Source organism: Equus przewalskii, chromosome 17 (assembly GCF_037783145.1).
Source record: "Equus przewalskii isolate Varuska chromosome 17, EquPr2, whole genome shotgun sequence".
NCBI classification, from domain to species: domain Eukaryota; kingdom Metazoa; phylum Chordata; class Mammalia; order Perissodactyla; family Equidae; genus Equus; species Equus przewalskii.
The window spans coordinates 44,269,931-44,286,718 of record NC_091847.1 but is presented as its reverse complement, the minus strand read 5'-3'; the positions used below and the strand labels follow the sequence as shown (position 1 = coordinate 44,286,718).

Genomic DNA, 16,788 nt, shown 5'->3' with positions numbered 1-16,788 from the left:
ACTCCAGATTTTTCTTTATCTCATCCATTGCGTTTTTCATCTCCAACATTTCTGATTGATTTTTCTTTGTAGTTATATTCTCTTTTGTGAAGAATTCCCTTTGTTAATTAATTTTGTTCTTAATTTCACTGAACTGTCTTTCTGAGTTCTCTTGTAACTTGTTGAGGTTTTTATGATAGCTATTTTGAATTCTCTGTCTTTTAGATTGTAGATGTCTGTGCCTTCAGGATTGATTTCTGGGCGTTTGTCATTTTGCTTCTGGTCTGGAGTATTCATATACTTATTTATACTATTTGATGGGGTGGATTTATACCTTTGCATAGTGCCAATGTCTGGTGGTAGATTCTACCTGCCATCATTGGAGGTAATACAGGAACTGTGTATTCTGAGCCCACTGCAATCCCTGTCAGCTGTGCCTGTCTGCACCTTAGCCATTCCTTAGGACTGTGGTGGTCCTGTGGGCTGTCCCACCAAATGGCAAGGCAATCATGTGGGGGCTCAGGGCTGCCACTACCTGCTCCCAAAGTCCTGCCAAAACACTGCCCCACCCCTTCAGGGCGGCAGTGGTACCATGGGCATTCGGTGCAGCTGGGAACTTGTTTGCTTGGGTCTGCAGATCTGCTACCGTCTCCTCCTCGGTTGCACCAGCTGTTGTGCTTGGTGGAGAGGGCTCCCCCCCAGGTCTGAGCCCGGGCCACTCCCTGGGGACTGCAGTAGCACTGTGGGCTCTCCCACTGGATGAGAAAGTGATCATGCAGGGGGCTCAGTGCTGCTGTCACCTGTTCTCACAGTCACTTGAAGGTTGCTTCCACCTTTGGGGCTGCTGCAGTGCTGTGGGTGCTCCAGCTCACAGAGAAGTCGTGCAAGAGTGCTCATTTATCTCCACCATCTTGCTGGGGGTAGTCCATCCATCATCAGATGTATAGCTGCACAGGTCTCTCAGGCATCCTCGTGCTGTGTGGCTATCCTCTGCTGATCAATGAATGTCCATTTAGTTGTAGTTCCAATGGGAAGAGACAAAGGGAACAGCTCACTCTGCCATGGTGCTGACATCACTCTGAGGTTTCACTATTTTCATGAAGATTTTGGTACATAAACGTTCTCTATGAAAATAAGGATTAACTTTAAATCTAACATCAGAACATTAGTATCAATAATGGTTTCCTAAATATTTCTTCTCCTTTCCCGAGCATACCTATGTCACAATTCATAAAGATAAAACAGTCATTTTTGGGCTGAATAAAATTTTCTTATTTAAAATAAAAATATGATGGAAATTGACACTGAGTTAAATCTTTTGCAGCTTATAAGTTGAATTAAATGGAATGCATTCTAAACTCTGGATATTAATGTAGAACTTGATTATAAGACCTAAGTGCATATGAGGTCACCAAATTGTGTTAGATCCCCCGAAAGAGAAAACAAGTATGATTTTCAGCACTGGTAAAGGAGATCCCCTCAAATAGGAATAGTTCCACTTCACTGAACTTATGCAGAATATTTACAGTCAGAAAATGTATGAAAAACTATTTCAATTTTGATGTAAAAATGAATACAATAGTTTTCAATTTCAAATGCTTTATTATATACCCTTTTACTATTTCCTACCTGTTTTATGTTACCTGTCTTTTCTTTCCTGCCTTCTTTTGGACTAATCAAGTATTTTAAAATTACTTAACTATTGGGGCCAGTCCCGTGAACGAGTGGTTGGGTTCGCACACTGCACTTCAGCTGCCCAGGGTTTCTCCGGTTTGAATCCTGGATGCAGACGTGGCACTGCTCATCAGGCCATGCTGAGGTTGCATTCCGCATGCCACAACTGGAAGTACCCACAGCTAAAAATATATAGCTATGTACCAGGAGGCTTTGGGAAGAAAAAGGAAAAGTAAAATCTTGAAAAGAAAAAAATTATTTAACTATTTCACTCTGTAAGCTTATGGTTTATAGTATGTTACTATTCGTTTTGTGGTTATCCTAAACTTTGTAACATGCATCCTGGACTCATTGAAGTGGTATTGTTGCCATTACTAAGACCAGTTAACAAACACTATTATTGCCCTCCATCTGTTGTGTTGATGTCATATATTTTAATTCTACATGTCATATATTTAAACTTCATAAGACATTAATATGTTCACTCAAAATTCAGTTTGAATTGCTGATATATTTACCTTTTCCAATGCTTTTTCTTGATTTGCGTTATCAATTTCCTTTTGCCTGAAGAATTCCCTTTAATATTTATTTTAGTGATGTTCTGCTAGTGATAAATTATCTCCAGTTCTTTGTCTGGAAATGTCTTTACTTTGAAGGGCATTTTCACTGGGCATAAAGTTGTAGGTTGGCATTATTTTCTGTTAACATTTTGTAGATGTCTTTTCATTGTCTTCTGACTTCTCTAATTTCTGTTAAGAAATCAGCTGTCAGTCTTAGTGGTTTTTCAAGAATATTTCCTCCCCAGGCTGCTTCTAAGATTTTACCTTGTCTTTAGTTGAGGTTACTTATTTTTATTTTTATTTTTATTTATCTGCTTGATGTGTATAGTGCTTCTTAATTCTTTGACTTGATGGCCTTCCTCAGTTTTTGAGTATCTTGATCATATGAAGAAAGTTCTTTAAATATTGTTTTTTTCCATTGTTTTCTCTGCTACCCTTATGATCTTTTTTTCTTTCCTCCTATATACCTCAAGCTCTTTTTTCCTTCCTTTTTGCTCTTCTTTTATCAGTCTGAATGTTTTTACTGAGATATTCCAGTTCACTTAATCTTCCCTTTGGTATTAAGGCCAAATTTTGAGTTTTTAATTTCATTATTGCACTTTTCAGTTCTAAGATAACCATTTCACTCATATTTATAGGTTTGACTTCTTTTGTGAATTCTCCATTTTGTCATCTATTTTCTTGAACATATTAGTTATATTTATTTATTTAGGTGAAGAAGATTGGCCTTGAGCTAACATCTGTTGCCAATCTTCCTCTTTTTGCTTGAGAAATATTGTCCCTGAGCTAACATCTGTGCCAGTCTTCCTCTATTTTGTACGTGGGATGCTACCATAGCATGGCTTGATGAGTGGTGTGTAGGTCTGCACCCAGGATCCAAACCTGTGAACCCCCAGCCTCCAAAGTGGAACATGCCGAACTAAACCACTACGCCACTGGGTCACCTCCAGTTACTATTATTTTAAAGTCTATATCTAGACCTTTTTCTATGGTCTCTTCCACCCCCATATTGCACCCCTTCTTCACCCTGTTTCTTTGTATGCCAGTAGATTTTAAAAAATCGAATGTTACACATTGTATATGAAAACTTGAAGACGTTCTAGATGAAGTCATTTTCCTGAGATATGAATTCTATTCTACACTGAGATGCATTACCTCAATCTATTCATGATGGTAGCTTAGATCACCAAAGATGACTGCTACAAGGAGGAATAGTGTGTGGTATAGTTTAATGATAAAAGATTAGCTGGGAAAATTTAGAGAAGAGAAAGGGAGACCTGTCTAAAAATAGCAGTGAGGAACAAAAAGAACCTCTGCCTACCTCTAGGTAAAGGGCCATGAGAAGTGTGGGAGAAATTATAATCATAATGTAAGAGGGCTATGTGCAGCACAGTGATCCTCAATGATAATCGGGGTTCAGTTAGAATGAAGGGGACTTTGAGAGAAGAAGTTGAGTTTTGGGAGTTTGTTCATGATTAACTCTGAGATCCAGAGGCATAGTAAAAGAATTTCAGTAGTTGGGGAAGTTTGGGGGATGAGGTAAGAGGAGGCAATGTACTGATCCTAAGCAGAGAGTCTGGGGCCTGAGAGTGGATGACCTCAGAGTTCTGGACTTGGAGTGACTGACATAAGCAGGAAAAAGGGCACAAAGAGATTTGTCTTGAGGAACTCAGACAGATGATCATGATGAAACTGTAAAAAGGGAGAATCTTTCTATCAGCACACAGAGTTCTATGTTCAGCTATTAGCTATTCCAGTGACAGTATGGAAAGGGAGGTATGTGGTCATGAAGATCTGAAGCTTCCACTTCATTCCTACAGTGAAGTATAAGAGATGAAAATACATGGATTGATTTGACAGATATTTAGGAAGTAAAATTAGCAGGACTTGATGATGGAATTGATATGAAGTGTGATTAATGAGGCATGTAAAAATTACTCCCAAATTTGTGGCTTATGCAACTGGGTGTATGATGGTGCCATTCACTGGGCTAAAAACACTGGAAGAGGACCAAGTTTGGATGGCAGATGGTGCCATCATGAGTTTGATTTGGACCTTTTGAGTTTGAGGTACATCTGAGTTATCCAAATAAGGATATTAAATAGCCAGTTAAATCTATGAGTCGACTGCTTCACAGAGATATCTGAGCAGGAGATATAAGTTTGTGAGCATCTCCCTTAATGTGGTAATTGAAGTCTTTTTTGTCTGAATAAGGCTGGCCAAAGGAGAGTCAACAGAGGCTAGCCAAGAATGTCAACATAATGCTGAAGGGCAAAGAGAATGGAGGGTGGAAAATGTCCATTTTACTTAGCTTCAGGGAGGTCATTGGTGAAAGAGTTGGATTAAGACCTTTAGAGCAGAAGTATTAGATAGTATTTGGAGAAGTCTGTTGGTAAAAGAGAGAAGAAAGATGTTTTAGCTGGAGGGAAATTTATTATCTTCTGTTTTCAAATCTAGGGACTTGAGTGTGTTTAAAAGCCAGTGAGGAATCTGGTTGAGAAATGGCTAAATATCCAGGAGAGAGCAGAGATTGTAAAGTAAGGCTCCTAAGAAGCTGGGAAGGAAAGAGGGATGTATTAGATTCCTATTTTTGCTGTAGTAAATTACAACAAGTTTAGTAGCTTAAAACAACACACATTTTTTTATCTTACAATTTCAGATATCTGAAATCAGTTCACTGGGCTAAAATCAAGTTTGTCAGCGGGGCCTTATTCCTTCTGGAGGCTCCATTTTCTTGCCTTTTCCAGCATCTAGAGGCTGCCTGCATTCCTTGGGTCTTGGACCCACATCTCTCTGACCCTGCTTCTGTGTTTACATCTCTTTCTCTCTCTCTGCTTCTGCTGACACATTGCCTTCTCTGACCCTGACCCTCCTGCCTTCTTTTTTTAAGGACCCTTGTGAATACCTTGGAACCACCTCGATAATTCAGGATAATCTTCCCTTATCAAGATTCTTAACTAAATCACATCTGCAAAGTCTGTTTTACCATGTAAGATAACATATTCACAGTTTCCAGGGATTAAAACATGGGCATTTTAGGGGGAGGCACAGATGGGAGATCCACAGAAGAAAGTGCCGCCCTAACAACTAGAGCCACTCCTTCACTTATTTAGCTAATCGTTATTAAGAGCCTGCTGGGAACCTAGTGGATACAGGGATACAAAGACATCCATAGACGATGTTTATTATTTTTCTGCATATGGAGGTTTCGAGGGTGTGCTCAAGGACCATTTGAGGAGTTTAGAAAGGATTCTAGGAACTATGTTACAGGAGATGACTTCATAGACAATTCCAAGTACTTGTTGATTGTATAAGTAATGGCTATTTCCTAAATATGATATATTTTAAAGAAATGGATAATGTATCATAGAATGCATTAAATGCCAATACCACAGATAATTCCTGGAAAGTAAAATACAGTAAGATTCCTCTCCCCTCAAACAAGTAAAACAAACTCCATTTTAAAGAGGAAATAGGAAACATCATCCACAAAATATGTTCTACTTCCACTACCAGTCAAACAAACCACTCATATCTTGCACTTGTCAATATTTGAGCAGTCAGAGCTCATGGCACTCTACTTTCATTAAATATTTGATTCTTAACTTGAATAATCTTATAATTTTTTATATTTTAATTTTTATATGAATAGTAAATGAATTATAAAAATAAATACATTAGAAATCCCTTCATGATCACATCTCTTACTTTCCTCCGTGAAGATAAAGATTAATAAAAATTTGGCATGAATTCTTCTGGGTCTTTTTCTATATGGGCTTAGCTACACTTATGTGTATATATAAAAGTATAGGTATTTTGTTTGTTTTTTACACAAATGGGGTCAAACGGAATTTGTTGTTAGTGCCATCGATGGATTCCAACTCCTAGTGACCCTGTGCACAGCAGGGTGGACCCTTGTCTGGTCTTTCTGTGCCATCCTCTACCTTCCAGCCCTGTAGCAGACAGTGCTCTGCTGCTATTCATAGGGTTTTCATGGCCACTTTTTTTCAGAAGTGGGTGGCCAGGACCTTCTTTCTAGTCTTTCTTAGTCTGGAAGCTCTGCTGAAACCTATCCACCATGGGTGACCCTGTTAATATTTGAGATACCAGTGGCATAGCTTTCAGCATCACAGCAACATGCAGCCATCACTCAACAGGTGAGTGTTTGGTTCCCTGACTGGAAAACAAATTCCAGCCATGGAGGTAAGAGGACCGAATCTTAACCACTAGACCGCCATACACTAAATTACTGTCCTGTAATTAAAAAAAGAAAAGTCAACAGTGTGTTTGGCAGTCTTTTTTGTTAATCTATACCTTAGTTATATCAGTTGCTACCTAACATTCCATAGTCTGAATGCAATAGGTTTTATTGATCTGTAACCATTTTCAATATATCAGTTGTTTCCAAATTTTTTCTCTTGTAAACAATGATACAGTGAACATTCTTCTAGGTTCCTTTCTAGATATTTGTGCTAGTTAGTCTTCAGAGTAGAGAACTAGCGAAGGAGTAGCTATGTCAAAGGATGTGGCTTGTAAAGATTTTTGTAGATGCTGCAAAATTTTCTTCCAAAGTATGTTCCAATTTATCCTTCTTTCATCAGTGTGTGAGAGTACCACTCTCTTCCTAACACTTGTGCTAGCATTTTGTATTATCAGTCTTTCAAATTTTTGTCCAGTAGTGAAAATGCCTTACTTTATTTTATTTTATTTTTTTGGTGGGGAAGATTGGCCCTGAGCTAACATCAGTTGCCAATCTTCCTCTTTTTGCTTGAGGAAGGTTGTCGCTGAGCTAACATCTGTGCCAGTCTTCCTCTATTTTGTATACGGGGTGCCACTGCAGCATGGCTTGATGAGTGGTGTGTAGGTCTGCATCCAGGATCTGAATCCATGAAACCTGAGCTGCCAAAGCGATGCGCGCCTACCTAACTACTACACCACTGGGCCAGCCCTGAAAATTCCTTGTTTTAATGTGCATTTCTCTTATTACTAGAGAGACTGAATCTCTTTTCCACTTCTTATGTTCAGTGACATAATACATTGATGTGCATGTGTGAATTGTGTGCTCATATCTGCCCTTTGTTCATTTTTCTTTTGGGATGTATTTATTTTTTCCTGTTAATTTTTAGGAACTTTTTATATACTCTGGATGTTAGTCCTTTCTTAAATATGTTGCACATATTTTCTCTCAATCTGTGCCTCTTATTTGAATCTTATGTATGGAGTCTTTTATGGCTTCTAAGTCTTATGAAGGAAAGCTTTTCCCACCACAATATTATTAAACCATTCTTTGGTAATTTCTTCTAACATGTTTATAAATTCGTTAACTTTTAGGAGTTTCTCTTTAGTTTTATAATTTTGGAGTCCGTTTTAGCATATCAAGTTAGGTAAAGAATCGGCATCTTTTGTTTGCTTGTATGGGTATAGTCAGTCTTCTTTGAGTGTTTCATCCTTTCTCCATTCATTTCAACTGTTGCATGTACACATGAATCTGTCAGTTCCTTTTTAAAAACTGGATGACTAGTTTAATAGTCTGTTACATACATCAGCTATGGAAAGACCCTCCTCATTGATCTTGTTCTCCTAATTTTCCTGGCTATAATTGTGTATTTTATTTACTTTGGATCAGTTTGAATAGCACAGAAATTATTTGTTCCTTAAAGATTATATCTGGGACTAGGCCACTTTTTTGGGGAGAAGCTCTTGGACGACTTTCTCTCTTTCTTCTGTGGTAATTGATGTCTTTGAATTTTCTGTTTTCTAGATTCAATTTGTGTAAATTCTATTGTCATAGAGAATTATCCATTTCATCTAGGTTTTATTTGCATAAAATTGAGGGGAAATAGTTTCTTTTGGAGGAAGATTAGCCCTGAGCTAACATCTGCCACCAATATTCCTCTTTTTTGCTGAGGAAGAGTGGCCCTGAGCTAACGTCCATGCCCATCTTCCTACACTTTATATGTGGGACGCCTGCCACAGCATAGCTTGCCAAGTGGTACCTAGGTCCACACCTGGGAGCCCAACTGGTGAACCCCAGGCCGCCGAAGCAGAACATGTGAACTTAACTGCTGCGCCACCGGGCTGGTCCCTGGAAATAGTTGGTTAATATTCTTGTAACTGCTTCTTCATTTCTCTGGTATTATTTCTTATTTTATATGTTGATACTTTCTCCTTTTTTCCACTTAGATTTGTTTCACTATTTATTTAATTTAATTTAATGATATTTTCTAATTTTGGGGTTTTAATGAATTTATTTTCATTCTTGTTCATTAATAGAAATGTGTTTAAGGCTATGAATTACAGTATGATGGAGTTTTATTTGTGACCTAAAATGTGAACAAGTTTTCTTTTTAAATCACTTTCTTAAAGAGAAGTTATCTTCTTGGATTTACTCTTAGAGTTCAGTATGTAACAGTTAAATCTATTTTTTTAATTATATTAGTCTATTTATATTTTCCATATTTATTCCTACTTTTCTTTTTTTTTTCTTTGAGGAAGATCAGCCTTGAGCTAACTGCTGCCAATCCTCCTCTTTTTGCTGAGGAAGACTGGCCCTGAGCTAACATCCATGCCCATCGTCCTCTACTTTATATGTGGGATGCCTACCACAGCATGGCGTGCCAAGTGGTGCCATGTCCACACCAGGGATCCAAAACGGCAAACCCCGGGCCGCCGAAGGGGAATGTGTGTACTTAACCCCTGCACCACCAGGCCAGCCCCTATACCTACTTTTCAATCCACTGTGCTTCATGGTTTGAGAGGGTTGGATACTAGTCTATTAATAATGCATTTGTATCTGATTCTCTTCATATCTCCTATGAGGTGTGCTTTACAGATGTATGTTATATGATACCAAATATTCATAATCAGTGTATTTTTTATTGTGAATGACATCATTCAGGATTATAAAGTTTTCTTCATTGCTTGTTTAGTGCTTTTCTGTCCTGAGTTGTCTTGCATGACATTGACCACTACATCTCTTCCTTCCTTCCTTCCTTTCTTCCCTCCCAACTTCCCTCCCTCCCTCCCCCCTTTCTCCATCCCTCCTTCCCTCCATCTTCCCTACCTCACCCTCATTCTTTTGTTTTCAAGCTTTCTCAATCACTTGGTTATAGGGGTCTCTTTCCCACACAATAGAGTGGAAACTGCTTTATGATTCAAATGGAAAGTTTGTTTCCTTTCAACAGGTGAGTTTGGATCTAACATTTACTGAAGCAAGGTACAAGTTTGGTGTTATTACTCTTAGAATGTTTTATATTATGTTTTTAAACTTACGGGTTTTGAAAAAAATTTTGGTGTGCTCTGCTTTCTTAGCTTTGTGTTCTTTTAATTAGAAATGTTTATATTTCTGTTATTATAACTGTATGAAAACCCTTAATCCTCTTATTTCTTCAAACATTATCTGTTAATCCTATCTGAGTAGCAATAATAAAATTAATATTTTTCCTCTTCCTCCCTTCTTTTTACCAGCTAATTTTAGCATTATAAAATAATTTACTTAAATTCTCCTATGACTTCTCAGTTTTAAATAATATCTTTTGATCTCAGTAACATGACATGTTCTTTCTCCCTCAGCTTTCATCTTTTTTTGTGTGTTTTATCATTTCTACGTTGTTAAGGCTTATATTACTTATATTTTATTATGGCAACATAATCACATAGGGATTTAGCCCCATAATTAGTTTCAGTATTTATTCTAGTCCTTTTACTTTGATTTTTTCCAGCCATCTCTTGGACGACTGCAGTTTATCTTCTAGTAAATTCATCAAGAAGATCCCATGGGAATAAGACTTTATGTGTTTGCCTGTGTTCAAAACTTTTGAACATTGTCTGTTGCTTTATAATTAATGAGTTTGGCTGGGTTTAAAAATCTCATTTATATTTTCTTTCCCCAAGGATTTCATGGGCATTACTCCAGCCAGTGGAGTGACCAGTAGGCAGTGGGGTCCACTGAAAGCTATTGTTGAACACTGTTGTGGAGAAATACTGCAACAGACTGATCCCCCTCACATAAGTTACTAGAGCGTTTTTGCCTTGATGTCCAAAGGATTCTTGAAGTTTGAAGTCCAGTAGCTTTACTAGGGTTACTGTTAAAATGAGTTTCTCTGGGGAACTAGGTGCCCTTTCAATAGTTATTTTATTACAAAAAGTTTTCTTATATTTTATCTTTATGTATTTATTCTCTTCCATTATTTTCTTTTTCTTCTATGGAGAGTCCAGTTACATGTATATAGATCTCCTTTACTTGTCTTTGGATTTCTGTTTCTAATACTTCTTAAATTTAAAACAGTTTTTCTTCCCTCTTTTGCTGCTTGTCTTGTATCTCTCATTTATTTACCTTAACTCTGATTTACTACAGATTTCAATACACAGTGATGAAATCTGTTGAGCTCTGCCGGCTAAGGTTGTATTGTCTTGTTATTTTAATTTTCTGCTTTGTGTGTGAAGGATACGATTGTGCTTCATTAATTGTTATTCTTGGTTTCATGTATGATTTTAAATTTCATCTGATCTTTGGCTGTACTTTTCTTGCAAGTAGTCCTCATCTGCCATTTGTTTTTTCTGTACCTTTTCTCCTTTCTTTCCATTCATAGTATGCACAGATTTGATGATGGTTCTATTTTATTATTCATCTTTAAAGGGGTGGGTTTTTCTTGGAATATATTGTGGGAGGTTCATGAGGAAGATAGTCAAGGTCCAAGTACTAAGTTAAGAAGAATTTTCGTTTTTTGTGTTTGAATATTTTTTTCGGTCTTTAATTCTTCTAAGCTAGTGGAGATGGTGGTTGTGAACTTTTTCTTACTATAATAAGAAGTAGGGTGCCACAGAAGTAGGGTGTTGTCTGCAAAGATGGCTTTCTGATCTCCTTTGGTTTCTATTAATTTTTAAGGATTTTTGTATCTGTGTTCATGAGGGATATTGATGAGAAACCAGATCATATTCTCTTACCAGTCTGATTCTCATACCTTGCAGGTAGACATTAATTCCTTTCTCAGGAAGTGTTAAGAATTTTATCATTTCTCTTTGGAGTTGTCACACTTCCTGTTGTTGGTCTAGCATGACTCCTTTATCATTCAAATTGCTTAGCTATCTGTGAGCCCTTTTAATTTAAAGGCTTGTAACTTTCATCAGCTCTGAAAACTTCTCTTCCACCTCTTTTTTCTTATTTCTTCCACTTTGTTTTTTTACTCTTTGTGTAACTCATGTTCTATAGGGTTGATCTTTCTGGATTGTTGCTCCATGTTTTTTTCTTTGTCTTTTCTTTTCATTTCTTTGACTTTCTTTCACATTAATTTTATCTTCCATGCTACATATTAGTTTTTAACTTGGCTCATTATAAGAAGAAGAAGATCTTATATTATCATCTTCCCGTACAATTATAATATACAAGAATGGTCTGTGGTTCTTTGCTGCTTTTACACGGCAGTGTTCTATTTCATGAATGCTGTAGCCTCTTGAATCTTGACCCCATCTGAGGAGTCCAATTAGACTTAAAAAATTCTGATCTTTTTCCCTGAATTGTCTCTGATACTTTTGGAATGGGCTCATTATTTTTTGGTTCTCATTTACATCCTTTTTCATGTTGTTTTCTTCAAATGTTTAGTGATCCTTGGTTGTCTGTTATTAATGTGGAATTATTTAGATCTGTTTTTTTTTAATCTCTTTTGGAAGTTCTGGATTGCCTTGGCCTCTGCATTCCTTTTCTCTTAGGTATTTACGTGATATTTATAATAAGCTTCTGTTTTCTCTAGGCATACTCCAAGCATAATTTCTTTGGATCTGCCTTCACCATCATTTCTCTGATACACAAATTCTGGCTGTGATTTCATGTATTCTTATCAGTTTAATACCAACGACTTTCCGGTGTCTAGAAATTCTTTTGATTTGTCTTCCACTGAAGATACTTTTCTTATATCCCAGCACAGTAAAAAAAGAAATGATTTTTTTCTTTCTTAGTAAGGAAATTATTTCTTCTTTTCCTTTTCCTCTTCTTCTTGTCATTTGAAGGTTTTGGGGCATGAAGAAAGGCAGGTGCTTGTTTTCTGTCTTTTCTCTAGATCTAATCTCTCTCAAATTTCAAAGCCTATTTTCCTTAAGAAAACCTTAAAGTATATGAAATTTGAAGAGTTTAGACAGGATGTTTATCTTTTTATAGCCTTTACCTTTGTTAATTATAACTTGTGTTGTAAGCTCATATGGAGGAAAAATTAATGACTTTTATAGGCATTCAGCCACTTGATCCTGTTGTTTCTTTGTCATCTCCTTCCTCATTGTCATCACTGAAATCTTAACTTCTTTCTAATCTGGGAATTTCTATTTCTCTCTGGAACTCATTTAGGTCTTTCTAACTGTTTTGCTTGCTTCTACTTACCATTACCAGAAACAACACAGTTCGTCTTACACACTGAAGTAAAATGTACATCTTATCAAATATTGCTACTCTTGAGGACAAGAGTCAAACTCCTCAGCATGACACAGAATCACCATTCTTGTCTGGCCCCTTCCTCTATGTTTTTCCAGACTCATCTTGTATACGTTTTTCTGTACCACTAATTACCTTCCTTCTTGAATCTTTTGTCCACTTGGAGAACTTGGTTGCTATCTCATGGTGAAGTTCAGCTCTTCCTGTTCTGTGGTTCCAGCACTTTATTTATGCTCAGTTACAGACGTAACACATTGTTGTAATTAATTGTGAACCTGTCCTCCTGTAGACAGTAGTTCCTTGGTAGGCAGGCTTAATGCTCCTAGAAAACTATGTCAGGTGTGGAATACATAGGCACTTTTTAAATACTTGAATATACTGTGGATTGGTAATGTTTATCATCACTAGGGCTTATAAGTCATTTGGTAATATCTTTGAAAGAAGAAATTTTCTATTAGAGTTTAAATCAGTGAGAAACGCTAGACATGCTTGATAGAAGGAAGTAGCTGTCAGAGTGGAGGGGGAAAAATTGGTTAGAAGTACATCAGATGAGGCTCATCAAGTGTGAAGACTGATGCCATGTCATATACCTAGGAAAACGATGGGTCTTAGTGGAGTAAGATGAGCTGGTGGAACTAGAGGCACTTAGTTTATGTCTAAAGCTCTAGACTGTTAATTGCTATTACAGAATATTTTAAGATTTCTCTGAAACCAGTGTTCTCAGGATAACAGTTAAATTTAGTGTCCACACTACTGACCACTAGCAGAACTATGTCAGATAGCAAAAGAATATCCAAATGTTCTTGTGAAGAAGACCGTGTGCTTTTGTACAGAATAAATCATAAGGCTAGCAATTGTTAAGATGAGAAAGGAGGCTTGTCCACTATAACTGGAGTGACTAGTCTTTCCACATTGATTGTGTGGGAACATAATGCCTACTGTGTACAGAGAGCACTCTGCTAGGTATTCTGGGAGCAGCAGAGGAAATAAGAGCCTGAGTCCCACCTTTGAGGATTATATTTTCATTAGGCAGAAAACCAGGGCCTCTGAAAGGATTTATCAGTTACCACAGCAATGTATTAGTAAGCACAGAGCAAGACATGAGAAATGGGAAAGTTTAAGTCCTAAAAAAGTACAAAACAAGGAATGATATCATTTTGATGGAGGAATGACTTCTTGGAGGGGTGAATTTTGATCTGAGTCTTTGAGGAGATGATGAGCTTGGATAGGCAGTGAGCGTCCCCAAATGGGTAGCATGATGGCACAACATAACAGGGGGAAGAAGAAGGGGCAGGACCAGTTCTGTTTTGTGTAAGGCAGGAGATTGGTTGATTGGTTGGCTAAAGAAGTATTTGTACGACTTTGTAATTAAGAAGCATTCTTCTATCTTATTATTATTTTATTTTTTCTGTATAAAGCCACTGGGTAGACGGTGTGATGGTTAAAGAGAAGTACCCTCAGGGAGCCTACATTCTAAGTGATATAAAGTGCACAAACGTAAGAAATAGTAGCTGAAGCTTAAATAAACTAGTGTATGATAAAGGATAAAGAGACAGTATGGAAAGGATGGGTATGGTTTGAATCTGTAAAATGGGATTAAATAATACCTGCTTTACAGGTGGTTAGAATAAAATGAAATCACATGTGAATTGCATAACACTTAATAGGCAAATTGATATGTGTGTGTTCTCTCCCTCCTCACCTCTCAATTCTAAGGTAACTGGTGCCAGAAAAAAAAAAAAGGAGAGATACTTGAAGGATGCACGATCAATGAAACTTTCAGAAGAGGTGTGCCTTGGGTCATGAAAGATTTGTGCGTTTCCTGGGTGAACATTATGAACAAAGATGTGGCACTACAGAACATGCTTTTGGGAGCTGCAAGAGCTTTTGTTGAAGTTAGGTGGGAGAAGAGGTTTGAAAGGCAGGCTTGGAACCTAGAGCTTGGCTGTGCATATGTAGCGTTCTTCTCCTGCCCAGATCCCTCTTTGCACACTCTGTTGACTAATTGTTTACATGTCACCATGTTTCAGCTCTTTTGATAAAGAGGAATCAGGAGTCAATGAACTTTGAGTTCCCCACAGCAAATAGCATAGTCCTTTACACATAGTAAGGCCCTCAATACATATTTATTAAGTGAGTTGATAAAACAAACAGATATTTAGGTATATCAGAAATAAGGGCTCTATGAAGATGACACTTTGTGCTAATATTATATCAAATTATATAGTACAGTGTGGGAGAGAATATTGTAGGGGGGCATAGTGGAGTCTCTTGGAGAGGGCCAGACACGGTTTTCACCCTGGCTTATATCCTTTGTGAACTTGGGCAAGTCCTTTTGCAGGATGTACTTCTGTCTGAGACCGTTTCTTAGCAGTCTGCTCTTTTGGCCTGAGTTTCCTCCTCTCTGAATAGTTAGTGCCTACCTTATAGAGTTGTTGTGAGGATTAAATGAAAACTAGCTCAGGGCCTGGCTCATATTGGGTGCTCACATAAATAGTATTAATAATCATTGTAATAGTTTTGTTACTCTTAATTCACATTGAACCTCAATATGAATATTTTGAGTGGCAAAATTCACTCTTGTACTATTAAAATATTCAGCAAAAATCGAAATAATATGCAGTGCTATTCTATATACTTCCTTGTTAACCCTGCTGTATTAAGTTGGAAATTCTGTTATGTCGAGATTTCATTTTGGAAATAATGACCTGTGAGACAGTCTGGGGAGGCTGTATCTTAGGCCCAAATCTCTGCAGTGGCACTTCCAAGAGTGTTTTCTTATCCCCTGCCTTGGGCTCTTTCAGGTCCTATACAAACTTGATTTTCTTGATCTTCACAGCAATTCCAAAATTGTTGATCATAGCTTTTTATCCCTATTTTGAGGCAACTGAGGAAATTAAGGCTTAGGTGACAAGGTTAGTGAGTGTGAAAGTCGTTTATAATAATGATTCAAAACCCCACACAGGCTTAAGTTAAATTTTGAATCAGTATCGATAATAACTAGGAAGTAAGATAAAGTGCAGTCCATACGAACACTTGGGAAGAATGGCTGAAAAACTCGACTCTTAAAACTGTCCTTAAGTGTGACTCTCATCTCATTAGTCTCCCAGGCTGTTGACTATGAAAAGTGTATGTAAGTTTCATTTTTCAAAGACACTTACCTTTTTGGTAACATAGAGTCACAAAATGACATATTATGCTATTTGTGGTTTTCACTGAAAATTTATAAACTTCTATTTTGTAGTGTTCCAAAGAGATTACCTATTATACTTCAGCAGTTAGCTGTCTGTCAAATGTTTTTAAGCCTTTATAGGGCAGGTGTGTTGTACTGTAATAAATACCAAGCCTGGACATTGTTTTGACTTAAAGGATTCATTTTAGTGTTTAAAAAGCTCTACAGTGGGATATAAAACAGCATCTTTGATTTCCCACTCACCTTGACTTCAAACCTTGAAGTCAGCTTTGAGAACCTTGCTCCGTATCCACACCAGTTATCAGGTTCTGCATGTTCTTTTCCTCTTAGCACATGTCAAAGCAAATGGTTCCTCCTTGAAGCCTACCGGAATCTCCCCTCTGATGTGTACTTTTTCAACCTTGCTGCACCCCTGCTACTTGGCATTTAATCACTCTTAGATTTACTAAACCCACTACTGAGTGTGATTTTTTTTTAAATTTAAAAACAAATCTCTCTATTCCAGTATGAGACAGTGGCCACATCTTATTCCATACTGTGTTCCTACTGCCTCACACAGTGTCTGGCACATAGTGGGTACTTGGCTTCATGATTGAGTGAAATTAATTACTTTGATTATGGTGGAACCCCATTTTTCAGACCAGAGATAACGCTTCTTTGTAATATTCAAAGACTAAATTGAGCAAAGAAGAAAGAAAAAGCCAAATATTATAGATAATAATCTTGAAATTACGTAGTTACTGTGGGCTTTGTTATTGTTGGCCTGCCAAAAAGCAACTCAGGGTTAAACCAGAATCTTTTATTTTACTTCACAAGTGGTAACTCCCCTGCCAGTGTTAGTAGATTTTTGTTGGTAGATTTATTTAAAAGATCATGATAAACCTAACTGGATAAGGAACAAATGAATGCCCCCAAACTAGATCTGTCTGTGACTTTTTATATTAAGTGAATTTTTCCCCCTG

At 37.3% G+C, this 16,788-nt stretch overlaps 1 protein-coding gene across 2 annotated transcripts in view; it reads left to right on the top strand.

Annotated features, from left to right (window-relative positions):
- GRB14 (growth factor receptor bound protein 14) overlaps positions 1 to 16,788 on the top strand; it is a 121,163-nt gene that overhangs the window by 42,287 nt on the left and 62,088 nt on the right. The window lies entirely within an intron of this gene.